A 7,456-nucleotide genomic window follows, 5' to 3' on the forward strand; every position below is an offset into this window, starting at 1 on the left:
AGACCCAGAACATCAACCACATATCACAGTCATAGTCAGTATTGTAGTCACCTGTTATGCTCACGTTGGACAAGCTGAGAGTACTGTAGCGATGACAAGGTCTCAGATGCAGAGATTACACAGGGACACAACGACCAGCAAGTGCTGATGTGTCATACATACACACAGACACACACACACACACAGACACACACGTACACACACACATTTCTCTGAATGCATCACCATATTGAAATGTAATTTGCTCAAAAACAAATATTGTGTTACTGAGGGAACAAAAGTGGAAGAATAGAATCATGAACCCTGTATGATTAATTCATATCATTAGATGGAGATTACACTTCTGTCATGTCCTTTTTTCTCTGACATTTAACTAATGGAAATCACATCATTAAAACACATGTACGGGCAGATGAACAGAGAGAGAGAGAGAGAGAGAGAGAGAGAGAGAGAGAGAGAGATGAAGGGAGAGAGATAGACAGAGCAGAGCAGAGTAAAATAGATATGAAGGGTAGAAAGAAGAGAGAGAGAGAGAGAGAGAGATGAAGGGGATAGAGAGAGATGAAGGGGATAGAGAGAGCAGAGGGAAAGAGAGAGATGAAAGGGAGAGGGAGAGAGAGCAGAGCGATAGATAGATGAAGGGAGAGAGAGATCGGAGAGAGCAGGGAGAGAGAGGGGGAGAGAAAGATGGAAAGGGAGAGGGGGGAGAGAGATGGAAAGAGAGAGGGGAGAGAGAGATGGAAAGAGAGAGGGGAGAGTGATGGGGAGAGAAAGATGGAGAGATTGGGGCATAAAGATGCTATACTGTTCTATATAATTGTGTGGATGGGGAAACTGCAACAACAAGTAGGGTGGTGAAAGGACAAGAAGAGAAAGAAAGAGAGAGAAAAAGAGAGAAAGAAAGAGAGAGAGAAAGAGAGCGAGCGAGAGAAAGCCAATGCACACAAACACATACACACATTTCTCTGAATGCATCACCATATTGAAATGTAATTTACTCAAAAACAAATATTGCTTTACAAGTGGGAAACAAGAGGAGAAATAGATTAATGAATCCTGTATGATTAATTCATATAATTAGATGGAGATTATGGTTTTGTAACATTCTTTTCTCTCTGAAATTCAACTAATGGAAATCACATCATTAACACACGTGTAAGGGCAGATGGGCAGAGAGAGAGAGAGATGAAGGGGGAGAGAGACAGCAGAGCGAGAGAGAGTAGAGCGCAAAGAGAGAGATTGGAGAGAGAGAGAGAGCAAAGAGAGAGAGAAAGAGACCACTGACCACTTTGACTGACCCCAAATTAAGAAAATATTTGACTATGTACAGACTCAGTGAGCATAGCCTTGCTATTGAGAGAGGCTGCCATAAGCAGGCCTGGTTCTCGAGAGAAGACAGGCTATGTGCCCACTGCCCACAAAATGAGGTGGAAACTGAGCTACACTTCCTAACCTCCTGCCAAATGTATGACCACATTAGAGATACATACAGTACCAGTCAAAAGTTTGGCCACACCTACTCATTCAAGGGTTTTTCTTTATTTATTTTTACTATTTTTTACATTGTAGAATAATAGTGAAGACATCAAGACTATGTCAGAAAAGTACCATACGATCGACAAGACACTCTCCTTTAAGAAGTACCATACGATCTACAAGACACTCTTCTTTAAGAAGTACCATCCGATCTACAAGACACTCTTCTTTAAGAAGTACCATCCGATCTACAAGACACTCTTCTTTAAGAAGTACCATACGATCTACAAGACACTCTTCTTTAAGAAGTACCAGGCTATGGCCTACTTTTTCAAGACACTCTTCTTTAAGAAGTACCAGGCTATGGCCTACTTTTTCGAACATCAGCTTTTTGATATGCCACACCTGTCAGGTGGATGGATTATCTTGGCAAAGGAGAAATGCTCACTAACAGAGATGTAAAAACATTTTTGCACACATTTTGAGAGAAATAAGCTTCATGTGCATATGGGACATTTCTGGGATCTTTTATTGTTGCTTTTATATTTTTCCCAGAAATCAAAAAGCTGATTAAACAGCATGATCATTACAAAAAAAATAACAATAACGAGGTTATATACAGGGGTACCGGTATAGAGTAAATGTGTGGGGGTACAGGTTAGTTGTGTCATGTATTGTCATATTATGTCTTGTTCCTGTTCTTTCTCTTCACTCCGTCTCCCCCTGCTGGTCGTATTAGGTTACCTTCTCTTCCTTTCCTTCCCCCAGCTGTTCCTCATGTTCTCTAACTACCTCGTTCACCCTTTTCCCACCTGTTCCCTTTTTCCCTCTGATTAGGTCTCTATTTCTCTCTCTGTTCCTGCTTCTGTCTTTGTCAGATTCTCGTTTTGAGTTTCTCATGCCAGAACCAAACTATCGTCACGTTTGCTTCACCCTTGTCTCGTCCTGTCGGAATCTGCCTGTTCATCTGATGCTACGTGTGATCAGGTACCTCTGTCATCTACAACCCGCGCCTACCCAGTGAGACCAGCAGTCTGTCGCCGCTAACCCTGCTATTCTCCTCTGCTGCTAAGAAGGGGACTTTTCTGTAGTATCAGAAGGACGTTATGATTTATTTGTCGCCCTCTCTGCGGGTTGTCTATTTTGCTATTCAATACATCTGAAGAGGATCTATGTCTTCCCTGTGTTTTGACATTAAAGGACTCTGTTTCTGTTAAACCGCTTTTGGGTCCTCACTCACCTGCATAACAGAAGAATCTGACCAAGAATGGACCCAGCGACTTCGGATCCTCTCCACTCAGCCGTCGAGATCCAGGGAGCGATGCTAGGCAGACACGAGCAGGAATTGTCTGCTGCTCGACATGCCGTTGAGACCCTGGCCGCCCAAGTCTCCGACCTCACTAAACAGATTCACCATCTCCGCCTCGATCCACCGGCCACTTCCAGGGCTTCCGAATCTCCGGAGCCCAGAATCAATAACCCGCCGTGTTACTCTGGGGAGCCCACTGAATGCCGCTCGTTCCTCACCCAGTGTGATATTGTGTTTTCTCTCCAGCCCAACACTTACTCCAGGAGCACAGCTCGTATCGCCTACGTCATATCTCTCCTTACTGGACGGGCTCGTGAGTGGGGCACGGCAATCTGGGAGGCGAGGGCTGAGTGTACTAACCAGTATCAGGACTTTAAGGAGGAGATGATACGGGTTTTTGATCGTTCTGTTTTTGGGGAGGAAGCTTCCAGGGTCCTGTCTTCCCTATGTCAAGGTAATCGATCCATAACAGATTACTCTATTGAGTTTCGCACTCTTGCTGCCTCCTGTGACTGGAATGAGCCGGCTTTGCTCGCTCGTTTTCTGGAGGGTCTCCGCGCGGAGGTAAAGGATGAGATTCTCTCCCGGGAGGTTCCTTCCAGCGTGGATTCCTTGATTGAACTCGCTATTCGCATAGAGCGACGGGTTGATCTTCGTCACCGAGCTCGTGGAAAGGAGCTCGCGTTATCCGTTGCCCCCCTCTCCGCATCACTACCATCTTCCTCCGCTGGCTCGGGTGCTGAGCCTATGCAGCTGGGGGGTATCCGCATCTCGACTAAGGAGAGGGAACGGAGAATCACCAACCGCCTCTGTCTCTATTGCGGTTCCGCTGGTCATTTTGTCACTTCATGTCCAGTAAAAGCCAGAGCTCATCAGTAAGCGGAGGGCTACTGGTGAGCGCTACTACTCTGGTCTCTCCTTCAAGATCCTGCACTACCTTGTCGGTCCATCTACGCTGGACCGGTTCGTCAGCTTCCTGCAGTGCCTTGATAGACTCTGGGGCGGAGGGCTGTTTTATGGACGAAACCTGGGCTCGGGAACATGACATTCCTCTCAGACAGTTAGGGGAGCCCACGGCCTTGTTCGCTTTGGATGGTAGTCCTCTCCCCAGGATTCAGCGTGAAACGCTACCTTTAACCCTCACTGTCTCTGGTAATCATAGCGAAACCATTTATTATTTAATTTTTCGTTCACCTTTTACACCTTTTACACCTGTTGTTTTGTCTCTTGTCATGTGAAATGTTTAATGTCTGCTATCCCTCCTGTTTCCTCTGTCTCTTCTTCACAGGAGGAGCCTGGTGATTTGACAGGGGTGCCGGAGGAGTATCACGATCTGCGCACGGTGTTCAGTCGGTCCAGGGCCACCTCTCTTCCTCCGCACCGGTCGTATGATTGTAGTATTGATCTCCTTCCGGGAACCACTCCCCCCCGGGGTAGACTATACTCTCTGTCGGCTCCCGAACGTAAGGCTCTCGAGGATTATTTGTCTGTAGCTCTCGACGCTGGTACCATAGTCCCCTCCTCCTCTCCCGCCGGAGCGGGGTTTTTTTTGTTAAGAAGAAGGACGGGTCCCTGCGCCCCTGCGTGGATTATCGAGGGCTGAATGACATAACAGTTAAGAATCGTTATCCGCTTCCTCTTATGTCTTCAGCCTTCGAGATCCTGCAGGGAGCCAGGTTTTTCACTAAGTTAGACCTTCGTAACGCTTACCATCTCGTGCGCATCAGGGAGGGGGACGAGTGGAAAACGGCGTTTTAACACTCCGTTAGGGCACGTTGAATACCGGGTTCTTCCTTTCGGCCTCGCTAACGCTCCAGCTGTCTTTCAGGCATTAGTGAATGACGTCCTGAGAGACATGCTGAACATCTTTGTTTTCGTTTACCTTGACGATATCCTGATTTTTTCACCGTCACTCCAGATTCATGTTCAGCACGTTCGACGTGTCCTCCAGCGCCTTTTAGAGAATTGTCTTTATGTGAAGGCTGAGAAGTGCTCTTTTCATGCCTCCTCCGTCACATTTCTCGGTTCTGTTATTTCCGCTGAAGGCATTAAGATGGATCCCGCTAAGGTCCAAGCTGTCATCGATTGGCCCGCCCCTAAGTCACGCGTCGAGCTGCAGCGCTTTCTCGGCTTCGGGAATTTCTATCGTTGTTTCATCCGTAATTTCGGTCAGGTGGCAGCTCCTCTCACAGCCCTTACTTCTGTCAAGACGTGCTTTAAGTGGTCCGTTTCCGCCCAGGGAGCTTTTGATCTCCTCAAGAATCGGTTTACATCCGCACCTATCCTTGTTACACCTGACGTCTCTAGACAGTTCGTTGTCGAGGTTGACGCGTCAGAGGTGGGCGTGGGAGCCATTCTTTCTCAGCGCTCCCTTTCTGACGACAAGGTCCACCCTTGCGCGTATTTTTCTCATCGCCTGTCGCCGTCGGAATGTAACTATGATGTGGGAAACCGCGAACTGCTCGCCATCCGCTTAGCCCTAGGCGAATGGCGACAGTGGTTGGAGGGGGCGACTGTTCCTTTTGTCGTTTGGACTGACCATAGGAACCTTGAGTACATCCGTTCTGCCAAACGACTTAATGCGCGTCAGGCTCGTTGGGCGCTGTTATTCTCTCGTTTCGAGTTCGTAATTTCTTATCGTCCGGGCTCTAAGAACACCAAGCCTGATGCTTTATCTCGTCTCTTCAGTTCTTCAGTAGCCTCCACCGACCCCGAGGGGATTCTCCCTGAGGGGCGTGTTGTCGGGTTGACTGTCTGGGGAATTGAGAGGCAGGTAAAGCAAGCTCTCACTCACACTCCGTCGCCGCGCGCTTGTCCTAGGAACCTTCTTTTCGTTCCCGTTCCTACTCGTCTGGCCGTTCTTCACTGGGCTCACTCTGCCAAGTTAGCCGGCCACCCCGGCGTTCGGGGTACGCTTGCTTCCATTCGCCAGCGTTTTTGGTGGCCCACTCGGGAGCGTGACACGCGTCGTTTCGTGGCTGCTTGTTCGGTCTGCGCGCAGACTAAGTCCGGTAACTCTCCTCCTGCCAGCCGTCTCAGACCGCTTCCCATTCTCTCTCGACCGTGGTCTCACATCGCCTTAGACTTTATCACCGGACTGCCTTCGTCAGCGGGGAAGACTGTTATTCTTACGGTTGTCGATAGGTTCTCTAAGGCGGCTCATTTTATTCCCCTCGCTAAGCTCCCTTCTGCTAAAGAAACGGCACAAATCATCATCGAGAATGTTTTCAGAATTCATGGCCTTCCGTCAGACGTCGTTTCGGACAGGGGTCCGCAATTCACGTCTCAATTTTGGAGGGAGTTTTGCCGTTTGATTGGGGCTTCCGTCAGTCTCTCTTCCGGCTTTCACCCCCAGTCTAACGGTCAAGCAGAACGGGCCAATCAGACTATTGGTCGCATCTTACGCAGTCTTTCTTTTCGTAACCCTGCATCTTGGTCAGAACAGCTTCCCTGGGCAGAATACGCCCACAACTCGCTTCCTTCGTCTGCGACCGGGCTATCTCCTTTTCAGAGTAGCCTCGGGTACCAGCCTTCGCTGTTCTCGTCTCAGCTCGCCGAGTCCAGCGTCCCCTCCGCTCAGGCGTTTGTCCAACGTTGTGAGCGCACCTGGAAGAGGGTCAGGTCTGCACTTTGCCGTTATAGGGCGCAGACTGTGAGAGCCGCTAATAAGCGTAGAACTAAGAGTCCTAGATATTGTCGCGGTCAGAGAGTATGGCTCTCCACCCAAAACCTTCCCCTTAAGACAGCTTCTCGCAAGTTGACCCCGCGGTTCATTGGTCCGTTCCGTATTTCTCAGATCATTAATCCTGTCGCAGTGCGACTTCTTCTCCCGCGATATCTTCGTCGCGTCCACCCGGTCTTCCATGTCTCCTGTATTAAGCCCGTTCTTCGCGCCCCCGCTCGTCTTCCCCCATCCTTGTCGAGGGCGCACCTATCTACAGGGTCCGTAAGATTTTGGACATGCGTCCTCGGGGCCGTGGTCATCAGTACCTAGTGGATTGGGAGGGGTACGGTCCTGGGGAAAGGAGTTGGGTTCCCTCTCGGGACGTGCTGGACCGTTCGCTGATCGATGATTTCCTCCGTTGCCGCCAGGTTTCCTCCTCGAGTGCGCCAGGAGGCGCTCGGTGAGTGGGGGGGTACTGTCATGTATTGTCATATTATGTCTTGTTCCTGTTCTTTCTCTTCACTCCGTCTCCCCCTGCTGGTCGTATTAGGTTACCTTCTCTTCCTTTCCTTCCCCCAGCTGTTCCTCATGTTCTCTATCTACCTCGTTCACCCTTTTCCCACCTGTTCCCTTTTTCCCTCTGATTAGGTCTCTATTTCTCTCTCTGTTCCTGCTTCTGTCTTTGTCAGATTCTCGTTTTGAGTTTCTCATGCCAGAACCAAACTATCGTCTCGTTTGCTTCACCCTTGTCTCGTCCTGTCGGAATCTGCCTGTTCATCTGATGCTACGTGTGATCAGGTACCTCTGTCATCTACAACCCAGTGAGACCAGCAGTCTGTCGCCGCTAACCCTGCTATTCTCCTCTGCTGCTAAGAAGGGGACTTTTCTGTAGTATCAGAAGGACGTTATGATTTATTTGTCGCCCTCTCTGCGGGTTGTCTATTTTGCTATTCAATACATCTGAAGAGGATCTATGTCTTCCCTGTGTTTTGACATTAAAGGACTCT

This window comes from Oncorhynchus nerka, unplaced genomic scaffold (genome assembly GCF_034236695.1).
Source record: "Oncorhynchus nerka isolate Pitt River unplaced genomic scaffold, Oner_Uvic_2.0 unplaced_scaffold_1554, whole genome shotgun sequence".
Taxonomy (NCBI): Eukaryota; Metazoa; Chordata; class Actinopteri; order Salmoniformes; family Salmonidae; genus Oncorhynchus; species Oncorhynchus nerka.